Consider the following 13,996-nt stretch of genomic DNA (forward strand, 5'->3'; position numbering starts at 1 on the left):
CTCTAGGGGGCAGATATAGATCCCTGGCTCAGGGGCTGTATCTGGATGCTTTGAACGAAGACATGGGGTCACTGGAAAGAGAGGACCAGCTGTCTCTCTCCACTGAGAAATAATTAACTGTTAGATGAGGGGGAATTCCTGTTCAAGGACTCTGGACGGTGCTGCTCTGGGCCGGGGGAGGGCAGACATCTCCTCTGCTTCCTCCTCTGCAGAATCTGACTCCAGCCAGGGGAGGTTCTCTGCTTTTAATGGCCCATGTGATTTGATTGGGCCCACACAGATAGTCCAGGATATTCTCCCTATTTTAAGGTCCTTAATCTTCATTACATGAGTAATGTCCCTTTTGCCATGCAATGCAACCTGTTCACAGCTTCCAAGGATTAAGACTGGACACCTTTGGGGACCATTACTCAGCCCAGCACATCTACGTGTGTTGAAGTCACCGAGTCAAGGAGATAGCCCTGCTGGAGAGGGTGACAGAGAAGCAGCAGCTACAATCATCAGGATTGAGAGGAATGGTCTGGGGCCTACAAGGAATGGTTACAATGAGGAAATGGGGGCCTAATCTGATGACAGCTTAGGGGTTTTGGGGAGGCAGAAGGCAGAAAGGTCTGAGAACCACGGTGAGGAGCAAGAACAAGAACCCCACCTCACCTCTGAACCCAGGGGTACAAGTCCCTGGGGAAACTCTCCGATGTGGGAGGACTTCGGAGGGGGTCATGTCCTCAGGGAGACTCAGGTTGCTGCTGGAGCTGCGAGGTGCAGGAATATCCTGAGAGAAGATGTGGAGGTTTTGCTGATTGTGGACTGAGAATGCCATGGGGTACACTGGTAAGATTTCTGTGGCTGGGGAGGTGGGGGAGATGGAATAGGGGTGTGCAGAGCCTTGTGGGGATGTGAGTGCAAGGTATATGGGGGACCCAGTGTGACTGACACAGACAGGGAAATGACATGAGGAGCTCAGTCCTGGTGGACTCGAGGCAGACGGTGGTGCTGAGGCTGTGGGAGATGAGGGAGGAGGAGCAGGGGTGGCTCTCACCTGGGCTCGGTCCATGGAGATGAGGACAGTGAGGTGGTTGGGTCTTAGTGCTGTGGGAACTTTTCTTGACCTCCTGATGACTGGATGGAGTGTCTGATGGAGGAGCAGGCTTAGAAGATTCACTCATGACCCTGAGGGAGGGGATGTGCTCCCTCCAGGTCTCAGGTCTGCCCTGACAGCTCTCTTTGTGGCTTAGGGCTTCCTACTGTAAATTATTGGCGGTTAGTCCATTTTGGAGTCTATAACTTAAAGCAGAAACTCAGATGGTTGAAACGTCATTTTCATGAAGAGTTGTTAGTAGTGTACCATTTAGATTGTCTTGCAAAAGTCTCATTTGTTTTGTTTTTTTTTTTCTAAATGACTGCCAATCTTGTTTTAAATTTACAAATGTAGTTAGTTGGTTGTGGGTTGTTTAACCTTATACTGTATGGTTTTACATATCTATAACAACAGTAGTTTGGGCCTCTTATATTCTAATAGTTAAGACTTTAAGCTGTGTACACATTGCAATTCAAGTATGAGTCATGCATAACCCTAGGACTAAGAGACAAGACGGACAGTCCCCCTCTCCTAAAATTTTGCCAAAGTTCTGGTTTCTTTTTCCACTGAGTGGGTACAAGTCAGCTAATGATGAACATGAGGTCTTTGTCCTCATTTAAAGGTGCTTCGGAAGAAGCACTGCCCCCTAGGAAGGCCTCCTTGTCTTGGTCCAGGACCCCTACCCCATGGCAGAGGCCATCTTCCCTCCCAGTGCACAATGATGTCCCAGATAGCAAACTGGTTAGCTGCTGTCCACTCTTGGGCAGTTTTGTCTTCTAAAACATGAGTTTTTATCTGAGAATCTTCCTGTTCCCAGATGATCAAAAGTGGGGCCATCCACTTCCTTCTGAGCCACCTCTGCCCAGGGGCTCATGGCTGTGTCCTCCAGTCACAACAGAAAACCCCTTCAGAACACCCTTCAGGAAGGCGGCATCTCCTCACAGGCTCACACATGCTTGGTGTGTGCACAGAGCTTTTGCTCTAGTTCAGGAGGTGTGTGGGGAGGCTCACTAGTCCAACAGAGCTTGGTACCAGTGTCATATACCAGGAGCCAATGTTACAAGGAATACAATGTTCCCAGACCTACCAGAGAAGGCAAACCCCTGCAGCATGCAGGGCTAGACAGGGGCAAGAAACAAGTTCATTCTAGGCCGCAAGAAGAGGGAAAGGGAAATTACAGACATACATCTGAGACACTGCAGATTTGGTTTCAGACCATAGACCATGGCAACAAAGCAAGTCACACAAATTTTTGGTTTTCCAGTGAATATAAAAATTATATTTATACTCTACTGTAGCCTACTAAATGTATAATAACATTATGTGTAAAAGAACTATGCAGATACATTAATTTAAAATTACTCTATTGCTGAAAAATGCTAACGATCGTCTGAGGCTTCAGCTCATCTTAATCTTTTTGCTGGGGGAGGGTCTTGCCTCAGTGTTGATGACTGCTGGCTGATCAGGAGGGTGGTTCCTAGAGGCTTCTGTGACAATTTCTTAAAATAAGACAATGAAGTTTGTGGCATGGATTGCAAAGCGGGAATCAGTATTAAGTAAGGTCAATATGAGTTTTCGAGTTAAGTGAACCTGAATATGAGCCCTCCAGGCCTTTCCACCAGTTAGCTATAGAGCCTTGAGTACATCTGACCCACAGCTGGCACAAGCAGACACTTGGCCAATGGGTGAGTGCTGAATGAACCCATCTGAGCCGATTTCCTCATCTGCAAACCAGTGATATAATTCCTTCCTCGCAGAAGAATAAATGAAAAAAGACACAGTGTCAAGAAAAACAGACACGACCTGTGGAAGGCTGGGCACCAGTGCTCTAAAGCAAGTTCTGCCTAAACTGGCAGAAACACTTTTCACATTAGGAATAGGAGTTTTTCAAGATCCTGTCTGAGGCCAGGTTGAGAGCAGAGCAGGAGTGGGGGCCTGGGCAGGGCCAGGCACTGAAGTGAAGACAGGCCCGGACAGAGCGGGCTCCTGGTGGCTGCTCAGTGGCTCAGGCAGCTCCTCGCCTCACCTGCCACTGTCCTCCTTCTCCCTTGCCTCTGGGTGCTGTTTCCTTCCCCTCCTGCCCTCCTGGTCCCTGGGACCCCACGGCTCCTAAACATGCTACTCCCAGAGCCCAAAGGCAAGCATGGAAGAGCAAACAGCCTCAGGGGCAGTGGGAAGATAAGGCCAGCTCCCATGTCACTGCAAGGGCGCGAGTGGAGGAGGTGAAGGGGATCGGCACAGGAGTGGGGGAAAGCCTCTCAATCCCGCCCTTCACCACCCTCACCCCTGCAGCGTTTTGCCTATTTCCAGCTCTCAGCTCCTTCCCACCCTAGCCCAGCCCGGATCTCAGCCCCTTCAGAGCAGCACAGTCCAGAGATTTCCTTGAACAGGAGTAACCCCTCATCTAACAGTTAATTATTTCTTAGTGGGAAGGGACAGTCAGTCATCTTTTTCCAGTGACCCCATATCCTTGTTGAAGGCATCCAGTTATAATCCCTGATCCAGCGATCTCTACCTGCCCTGCAGAAGCCTATGTCCAAGACAGGGAGTTCCCTGGGCTTCTCAATCCAGGTGGACTTAAGCTAATGGGCTGGAAAAAGAGAAAGGGAGGTTGAATTCCTCACTTGCAGCCAGACCCTGCAACACAGCTTCCTAAGGCCTCAGCCCCCTTGCCTGGCTGATGCTCCCTCCCCCACTCCCTCTCACCAGGATCCTGAGCCCCCAACACAGCTGAGCTGGCCAAAGCTGAGCAGCTGCTAGAGCAGCAGCTGGAGCTGGACCAGGCCCTGCTGGAAGGGCAGGAGGGGGTGGTGGGCCCAGGCACTGGTGCTTAAGATCCAAAAGCTGAAAAAACAGATGAAGAGGCACTGAGAGAACCTGGGAGCAAACACCGAAGCTTCCCTCCGATGCCCCGGCATCCTCCATCCCTGGAAATACTGCCCACCACCCCCCACAGGAACCCCAGGATCAGAAACACCCCAGCCTCTTCCAGGCCAGGGAAAGCAGAAGAGACCTCCACAAAGTGCCAGCAATTGGCAGATAGTTGGGGAGCCAGGGCTCTGCAGTCTTAGTCCCTTCCCGCTTTGACCTCACAGCAGGGCACCCAGGCCTTACAGAAATTTACCCTGGACCATGCCCTAAAATAACCTCACCCCAAATACAATAAAATGAGAAAGCACCCACACACAATGCAGATGCACTTGTGTTTCATGTTTAGTTATGTTAAAAATTCTGACAATCAGGAGTGGTGCTGATGCAGAAGAGGGAAGCCAGGGGGTGGGGGAAGACGATGTCAGGGGTGAGGGCAGTATGGTCTCCTTCATCCCCACTCTGCTTGCAAAGCTTATATCTTGCAGTGAACACCAAGAATGAGTTTTCAGACAATTCCAGCTGAGCGGGATGGGAGACAGCTCTTCTGAGAGAGTGCCCCAGCATCCCTCCACCAAGTATTTACTGAAAGGGCTTGTAAAACTAGTAACATCCACTAGATGGCTTTTTGAGGTTGGGTCATGAGATACCTGTGGCCTTGTAAAAGCACTCAAACCGCATTCTCAGGAGGCTGTTTTCAGTGTTCCTTATCACACACTCCACTCCTTGTCCTGATTTCAGGGTCAAGGAGTTACGTTCTCTTGCACAAATAACATGCACACAGTGCCTCAGTATTTTTCCTTGTCCCAACATCAAATGCCACGTACGTAAGCTTGAATATGGTGCCATTTACCACCCACACTGCTGTCCTCTCCGGAAGGGCAGATGGTCACATTCCAGAATGGGTGAGTCCCTATCGTGTCTGTTCAACTGAGGGGAAATGTGGCATGGTCAGAATACGGCATGAAAACCTGAAAATGAGACATGAATACATGGCACACATGCAGATGCTGGTGTACTGTGTGGGTTCAGAGGACAGACTTGAGAGTGGGGAAAGAGATGTTGTATGATGAGAGAAGACAGATACCCACCCTGCTGAGAGTGGCAGGATGAGGCCACAGGGGTCCTATGATGAGGGGCTTGTAGGAAATAGTGAGAGACTGAAGTTTCACTGTGCCTAAGAAAGAAAAAGGCTGAGGTGTTCATAAGATATGTCCTAATCCCCATTTGAAAGGCTCACTCTGCCTTTTGTGTGGGTAATGGACAGTGGGCATGAGAGGCAGTAGGCAGCCCAGCTGGAAGGCCCTTCTGGTTTACAATTATTGAGAGGGTGGCTCTGGGGTTGTGGTAGGAGAGGAGTGAAAAGTGATTGGATTTAGTGTTGATATACTTGTTAATATTGTGGCAAAATATACATACTGTGTAATTTACCTTCTAACCACTTTTTTCAGTGTACAATTCGGTGGCCTAAAGCACATTTACAATGTTGTGTAACCACCACCAATATGCATTTCCAGAACATTTTCATCCTCCCAACAGAAACCAGACCCATTAAACCAAAGCTGCCCATTCTCCCTACCCTCAAATTCTGGTAAATTCTATTTTACTCTCTGTTTCTATGAATTAGCCTATTTTAGCTACATCGTATAATGAAATATTATATTTGTCTTTTTGTTTCTGGCTCATTTCACTTATAGTGTATTTCCTTAATGACTAATGATGTTGAGCATCTTTTCATGGGCTTCTCAGCTTTGTGTTTATCCTCTTCAGAGAAACGTCTGTTCACGTCTTACTCATTGTTTATTTTGTATTTGGATTTCATTTTTACTGTTGAGTTTTTAAATTTCTTTGTATATTCTGAGTGCAAGTCTTTACAGAATTTGTTGTTTGCAAATATCTCCTCTCATGCTGTAGCTTGTCTTTTTATGCTCTTTACAGGTCTCGCACAGAGCAATAGTTTTTAATTTTGATAAGAGCCTATTTATTAACTTATTCTTTTATGGATCATACCTTTGGTGTTACGTCTAAGACTTTTTTGTCCAGTTCTAGTTCTGATGATTTTTTCTTAACAGGTTTATAATTTTTAAATTTTAATTAATTTATTATGTATTTTAGAAAAAAAATCTCGCCCAGGCTAGCCTTGAACTCCTGGGCTCAAGGGATCCCCCCATCTCAGTCTCAGAAGTAGCTGAGATTACACGCCTGTGACACCATGCCTGGCTCGATGTTTGCCATTTTAAATGTATGTTTTACATGGAAGCCCATGATCCATTTTGAGTTTATTCTTTGTATAAGGTGTGAGATTTGGGCCAGGTTGTTTTTTAATTTTTCCATTGTGGTTGTCCAGTTGCTCCAGCATCATTTGTTGGGAAAGTTCTCCTTCCTTCATTGAATTGTTTTTGTGCTTTTGTGAAAGTCGGTTGAGCATATTTGTGTGTTTTGCTCATTTTTAGTTGAGATGTTCATCTTTTTATATCAAGTTTAAGAACTTGTCACATATTCTAGACACAAGTTCTTCATCAAAAATGTGATTTGTGATGAATTGTGAAATATTTTCTCCCAGTCTATGGCTTGTGTTCTCATTTTCTTAATACTGTCTTTTGGAGCACTAAAGTTTCAAATTTTAACTAAGCCCAATTTATCTTTTCTTTTTTCATTTGTAGATCATGCTTGTGGTATGTTACTTAAGAATCTTTTGCCTAATCACCCAAAGTAAGAACAATTTTCTCCTATATTTTCTTATAGAAATTTCATAGTTTAAACTCATATATTTTAGCTCTTTAATTTGAGTTGATATTTTATATGATATGAGATGTCTAAATCCACCTCTTTTTGTTTCTTGTATCATTTTGCGCACCTGATCAGAGCTAGCTACAGCTTCAACTCTTGGGCTCAAGTGATTTTCTTGCCTCAGTCTCCTAAACCACTGGGATTATAGGCACAAACCACTGAACACTGCCATCTCTTTTTACATTTAGTTGTCCAGTTGTGTCTAAACCATTTATTTAAAAGATTATTATTTTCCCATTGAATTACCTAGGCAGCTTTGTTGGATGTCAATTGAAAACAATGTAAGAATGTCTTTCTAGATTCTCACTTCCGTTCATTTATCTCTATGTCTCTCAGTTCTATACTATCTGGATTATTATAGTTTTATGTTATATTCCAATTTTTTTTTCAAATTTATGTTGGCTCTTCTGCATCTTTTGCGTTTTCATAAGCATTTTAGAATTATTTTGTCAATTTCTATAAAATGCCTGCTGGGATTTCGATAGAGATTGTGTTGAATCCACAGATCGATTTGTGGAGAACTGCCATTTTAACAATATTATTGAGCTTTCCAACCCGCATCTCTCCATGTATTTAGACCATTCATTTCTCTCAGTAATGTTTTGTATTTTTCAGTGTACAAACACTGCTCTCTTCCTAAACTTATTCCTATTTCATGATTTTTATAGCTACTGTGAAAAGAAATTCTAGATTTTCATTGCTGGTATAGAGAAACAGAATTGATTTTTGGATACTGGTTTTACATCCTATGGGTTCTTCTGAACTCTTTTCTTAGTGCTACAAGCTTTTATCTGCATGTGAATTCTACAGGCAGAATCACGTGAATAGAATTTTATGTTTTCTTTTTTGATCTGAATGACTTTAATTTTTTATTTTTCTTTTTTTGCCATATTGTATTGGCTAGAATCTCTAGTACAATGTTAAAAAGAAGTGATGAGAGTGGACATCTTTGCTTTGATCCCCATCTTAGGAGGAAAGCATTCAGTCTTTCATCATTATGCATGATTTCAGCTGTGAGTTTTTCACAGATGTCCTTTATCAAGTGAGGAACATCCCTCCATTCCTATTTTGTTGAAAGTTGTGAACATGAATGGTGTTAAGATTTTTGTCAACTGTTTCTTCTGCATCTATTGAGATAATTATATTGCTCTGGCCCTTTATTCTATTAATACGGTGCATTACATTAATTGATTTCCAAATGTTAAGCCAACCTTATATTCCTGGGATGAATCCCATTGGTCATGGAGTGTAATCCTTTTTATATGGTATTGTATTCATTTTGCCAGTGTTTGTTAAGGATATTTGCATTTATGTTTATTGGTAATAGTGGTCTGTAGTATTCTTTTCTTGTGAGTCTTTGTCTTATTTTGATATTAGGGTAAAGCCAGTTCCACAAATGATTTGAGGCCCCCTTTCTGGGAGAGTCTGGTGGGAGATGTGGCTATGGCAGTGGTGATCTCAGGGTGCAAAGCTGGGGACAGAGGCAGCCTCAGGCTGAAGGGTCTCAAGAAAACCCCTACTCCACATGGAGAATAAGATCCACTGTCGGCTGCCAGGGCAGTGGCCTGGGTGGGATCCCTGCTAGAAATGGGGTAGGAAGGCCTTGTGGTCTCACCACACAGCGGCCCTGGGGTGGAGCTGAGTTTCCAGGGGTTAATGGACCAGGCAGGGAAGGGTGGCCCAAGTGCAGGTCATGGGCCTGGGTGAGTTCAGAGGGTCAGGGGACACTAGGCCTCCTCCAGCATGGGGCTCCCCAGGGTCAGGTCAGGTGCAGACCCGTGGCAGCCACTTGTTTTGATGCTTTCCTGCGAGCCCCAGGGTTTCCTGATGGGCTTTCCAGTTAGAAGCTGCCTGCTCAGGGCTGGGAGGGGAAGAACGCTGAGCTGCAGGTGGAGGGAGTACATGTTTTGTTTCTTGGAGGGAGTTGCTGATGTTGATGGAGTCACAGGAGGAGATTGGTGAGGGCTGGGAAAATCGGGGTGGGAGGAAGAATCAATGTGGATATTATTTTTTTCTGAGCGAAGTCATAGCTTGAAATCTGGAGAGCCTGAGGAAGGAGTATCCCTGAGAGGATACAAAGATTTCTTACTCAAACGTGATTTTTCTTCACCGCCCCCACCTTCCGCAAGCCTCATGAAGCCATAGGCCCAGTACCAACACCAGGTGGTGCCAACAGGCCATACAAGCACCATGCAGTTGGGATTGTTTCTGGTCATCTCCTGGGTCCCTGACTTAACCGGGGTAGCATGGACCCTGCAACCAGATGACCTGGCTTCAACCTGCAGCTCTGGTCTCACTGGCACTTTCCCTCTTGGTGCCTCAGTTTCTTCAACTGTGAAGTGGACAGTTACTGCGCTTACCTCTGGGGTGGGTTTCTCAACAGCAGCACTATTAAGAGTTTGGGACAGAGACTCCCTTGTGGAGCGGCCTGCCCTGTGCATTGTGGGAGGTTTCCCGGCACACCCCACTCACCCCCTCCCACCAGTTCCCACATGACAACCGAAAATGTCCCAGGATTTTTGGTTCTCCCTTGGGTCTGGAAGCTGCACTTAGGCATTTTCCCACCTGACACTTCAGCTCATCTCTGCTTTGGTCCAAATAAGGCCTCTCTTTTTTAAAAAATGTTTTTTCTTTAAAGATTGTATCCATCTTTTAAACAAATCAGTTTTCTTCCTTTATCTCTGCATTCAGTTAATCCTTCCACACCCTTTCTTTAGCATATTTTGAAATGTATCCATTCTAATTCTAGTAATTAGCATATCTGACCTGCATGATACCTGCTATTACCCCAGTAGAGCTCTGATTTCTTGAATACAGGGAATGGAGTGTGCATTCCTAGTTCTGTTCTGGATGACCTAATTCAATTTATTTTACTTTACTTGTCTGGGATGTTGCTCTTCATCTGCAAAATATAATTTTGAATGTGGCTTGAATTACTGGGTGGTTTTATTTCTTCATTCAGCTAGTATTTGTTGCGTACTTACTGCATGACAAATACATGGCATGATATTGTTTCATGGATCATACCATAGCAAATAAGAAACTACATTAAGACGTTATAGCCAGGTGTAGTGGTGTGTGCCTGTAGTCCTAGCTGCTTGGGGGGCTGAGAAGGAGAATTGCTTGAACCCAGGAGTTGGAAGTTACAGTCAGCTCAGCTATGATCACCACTGCATTTCAGTCTGGGCAACTGAGCAAGACCTTGTCTCTGAAAAAAAGAAAACAGATATGTTATAAGCTGTCTACACGTACTCTATGTCTCAGGAGATTCACGTCCTGTAGTTTTTCTAAATGGCATCTCCATGTGGTTTTTCATGAATGTTTGTCTGGTATTTCTTTTCTATCCTTTTACTTTCAACTTTTCTGTATCTGCCACTGATAGTATGTCTTTTATAAATAGCCTACGGTTATTTATTTGCTTGTTTGTTTATTTATTTATTTTTACCCCTCTGCACTATTTGTCTTATAATTGGGGTGCTTGAGTCCATTATCTTTAGTGTCATTGTTGCCCTGATTGGGTTTAAGTCCACCTTGTCATTTGCTGTTTTCTAATATTACCTTTTTATTTGCTCCATTATTTTTCTTTTCTTGCCTTTTTTAGATTAATCAAAATATTTTCATTATTGTAGTATTCTTAATAAGTGTTTTAGTTACCCATTATCTTATTATTCCCTTAATTATCCAAGAAAGAACAATATTAATCTGTGACTTATTATAACAAATTGGAAATCATAACTTCCCTTTCACATACCTATGCAGATAGCCTAGGAAAGAATTGGTACTCTGAGGATACACCATGGAATACTATGCAGCCATAAAAAACTATGAGTTCATGTCCTTTGCAGGGACATGGATGAAGCTGGAAACCATCATTCTCAGCAAAATATCACAAGGACAGAAAACCAAACACCGCATGTCCTCATTCATAAGTGGCAGTTGAACAATGAGAACACATGGACGCAGGGAGGGGAACATCACACACCAGGGCCTGTCGGGGGGAGGGAGGCTGGGGGAGGGATAGCATTAGGAGAAATACCTAATGTAATGATGAGTTGATGGGTGCAGCAAACCAACATGGCACAGGTATACCTATGTAGCAAACATGCACGTTGTGCACATGTAACCTAGAACTTAAAGTGTGTGTGTGTGTGTGTGTGTATGTATATATATAAAAAATGGGTGCTCTGGCTCTGAGATACAGAGGATCAAGGGTGTGGAAGCAGGAGAGTAATTTGATGATGAAACTGTAGCTGCAGAGCCATCTGGGTTCCTCACCTGCATTCCTTGTAGACATCTCCTCTAATGAATGCCTGAAATACCCTCTCTCCTGTATACTCCTGCCAGAGTCTCTCCATCTCCACTGACAGCAACTCCAGTCTTCTACTCTCATAGTCTAAAACCATGGCTGTCTTTGATTCTTCTTTCTCAGAACACGGATACAATCCATTAGCAAATGCTATGATGCATCCTGAATCCCATCACTTCTCATTATTTTCACTGGTCACACCCAGGTCAAGGTAACCGATGTCTCTATCCTGAAATGCTACATGCCTTTCCCACTGTTTTCTCTACTGCATCACTTGTCCCCCACCTCTCAATTCTGTTCTCAATAGGGCAGCCAGAGAGAAGCTTTTGAAGAGTGTGGGGAAAAGAGAGGTCAGCCTGTTACTGTGTTATTATAGAAAGAAGTAAGTTTAAGAGACTCCATTTGGCTCTGTGTTTGAGATGCTGTTAATCTGTGACTCTATCCCCAATCTTGTCCTTGCAAGAGACATCGCTGTGGTGATTAAGGTTTAAAGGAATTTGGGCTGTAAGGAATGTGCTTTGTTAAACAAATGCCTAAAGGCTGCTTGTGGTTAAAGGCCATCACCATTCTCTTAAATCTCAGTAAAAGAAAAACATCTGTCTCCTGCCGGTCTCTGGGAAATGGAACATCTCCGTGTATCTGTATGTCTTACTGCTGATTTACTCCCTTATCTTTTAGCAATAAATACTGAGGGAACTCAGAGACCGGTGCCGGTGTGGGTCCTCTGTAAGCACAGCACCGGTCCCCTGGGCCCCGCTTTTCTTTCTCTATACTTTGTCTCTGTGTCTTTATTTCTTTTCTCAAGTCTCTCGTTCCACCTAACGAGAAGCACCCACAGGTGTGGAGGGGCAGGCCACCCCTTCAGAAGAGTAAGTCCTACCATGTCCTACTTTTCGAAACTGTGCTGTAACTCACCATCTCACTCAGAGCAAAAGTGAAAACCCTGCCCACACTCTCCAGGCCTGCCTGCTCTGGCCACACCTCTGACCTCATCTCAGTCACTCTCTGTCCAGCCCTTCTGGACTCTTCTCACTTCCCAAAAGACAGATACCTTCCTGCCCTAGTGCATTTTCACGGGAGGCTCCCCTGCCTGGAAAGAACTTTCCTAGACATCCTCGTAGATATCTCCTCATGTCCTTCAAATTGTTCTTCAAGACCTAGAAGAAGCTTCTCTGCTCCTTCTTGAATCTCTGTCTGGCTCAGCCCACTTGCCCCCACCATGTCCATTAGGGTGACACAGAAGTCCTAAAAAGTATTCCAATCTGGCCCCCAGGCCTTCAGCAGCTGCTCCTACATGAGTAGGCCTGGTACCCACATCAGCTCCTTGAGCTTCTTCTAAGTGGGCAGCAGTGGCAGCAGCTTTTGGGGTAGCTTGGGCATGGCAAGGGTCTGGGTGGAGGCTATGGTGGGGCTCGTGGTATGGGGGGCATCACAGCCATCATGGTCAACCAGAACCTACTGAGGCCCCTTAAGCTGGAGGTGGACCCCAACATTCAGGCCATGTGCACCCAGGAGAAGGACCAGATCAAGACCCTCAACAACAAATTTGCCTCCTTCATCAACAAGTTGCAGTTCCTGGAGCAATAGAACAAAATCCTGGAGACCAAGTGAAGCCTCCTGAAGCAGCAGAAGATGGCTCAGAGGAAGATGGACTGCATGATTGAGAGCTACATCAACATTCAGCAGCAGCTGGACACCATGGGCCAGGAGAAGCTGAAACTGGAGGCGAAGTTTGGCAACACACAGGGACTGGTGGAAGACCTCAAGAACTAGTACAAGGATAAGATCAATATTAATACAGAGAAGGAGAATGAATTTGTCCTCATCAAGAAGGATGTGGCTGAAGCTAACATAAATGAGGTACAGCAGGAGTCTCGCCTGGAAGGGCTGAATGACGAGATCAACTTCCTCAGGCGGCTGTATGAACAGGAGATCCTGGAGCTGCAGTCCCAGATCTCGGACACATCTGTGGTTCTGTCCATGGACAACAGTCACTCCCTGGACATGGACAGCATCATCGCTGAGGTTGAGGTCCAGCAAGAAGAGATCACCAACTGAAGCTGGGCTGGGACTGAGCCTGCACCAGGTCAAGTATGAAGAACTGCAGGCGCTGGCTGGGAAGCACTGGACGACTTGTGTCACACAAAGACGGAGATCTCAGAGATGATCTGGAACCTCAGCTGGCTCCAGGCTGAGACTGACAGCCTCAAAAACCAGTGGGCCTCCCTGCAGGCCGCCATCACGGATGCAGAGCAGCATCGGGAGCTGGCCATTAAGGAAGCCAAGCTGTCTGTGCTGGAGGCCACCCAGCAGTGGGCAAAGCAGGACATGGCGCAGCAGCTGCGCGAGTACCAGGAGCTGATGAACATCAAGCAGGCCTGGACATCGAGATCGTCACCTACAGGAAGCTGCTGCAGAGCAGGGAAAGCTGGCTGGAACATGAGCATCCACACGAAGACCACCAGTGGCTACTCAGGTAGGCTGAGCTTGGCCTATGGGGCCCTCACAAGGCCTGGCCTCAGCTACAGCCTGGGCTCCAGATTTGGCTGTGGCAGGGGCTCCAGCTCCTTCAGCCACACCAGCTACTCCAGGGTCGTGGTTATGAGGAAAATTGAAACCCAGGATAGAAAGCTGGTGTCCAAGACCTCGGATGTCCTGCCTAAGTGAATGGCCACAGCAGCCACTCCCAGCCTGCCCCCTCCTGTGACTGCCCCAGGGCCTGTAGGAGAGGCTGCTGTGCAGGGGAGCATAGGGAACAGGAGACCCGCCTGAGGCTCAGTCCTTGCCCTCAGCCCACCCATGGCAGGAGTTTACTGCCTGGGGTACTCCCACTTGCATATGCATTCAGCTACAAAGTAAATGTTTTTCTCTTCTTTCTTTCTTTTTCTTTCTTTCTTTCTCTTTCTTTTCCTTCCTTCCTTCCTTCCTTCCTTCCTTCCTTCCTTCCTTCCTTC

General features: G+C 45.7%; 1 pseudogene; it reads left to right on the plus strand.

Moving 5' to 3' along the window:
• The first annotated feature begins 12,261 nt into the window (after positions 1-12,261).
• LOC113219607 lies at positions 12,262-13,709 on the plus strand (annotated as a pseudogene).
• Positions 13,710-13,996: the final 287 nt, after the last annotated feature.

This window comes from Piliocolobus tephrosceles, chromosome 5 (assembly GCF_002776525.5).
Source record: "Piliocolobus tephrosceles isolate RC106 chromosome 5, ASM277652v3, whole genome shotgun sequence".
Taxonomy (NCBI): domain Eukaryota; kingdom Metazoa; phylum Chordata; class Mammalia; order Primates; family Cercopithecidae; genus Piliocolobus; species Piliocolobus tephrosceles.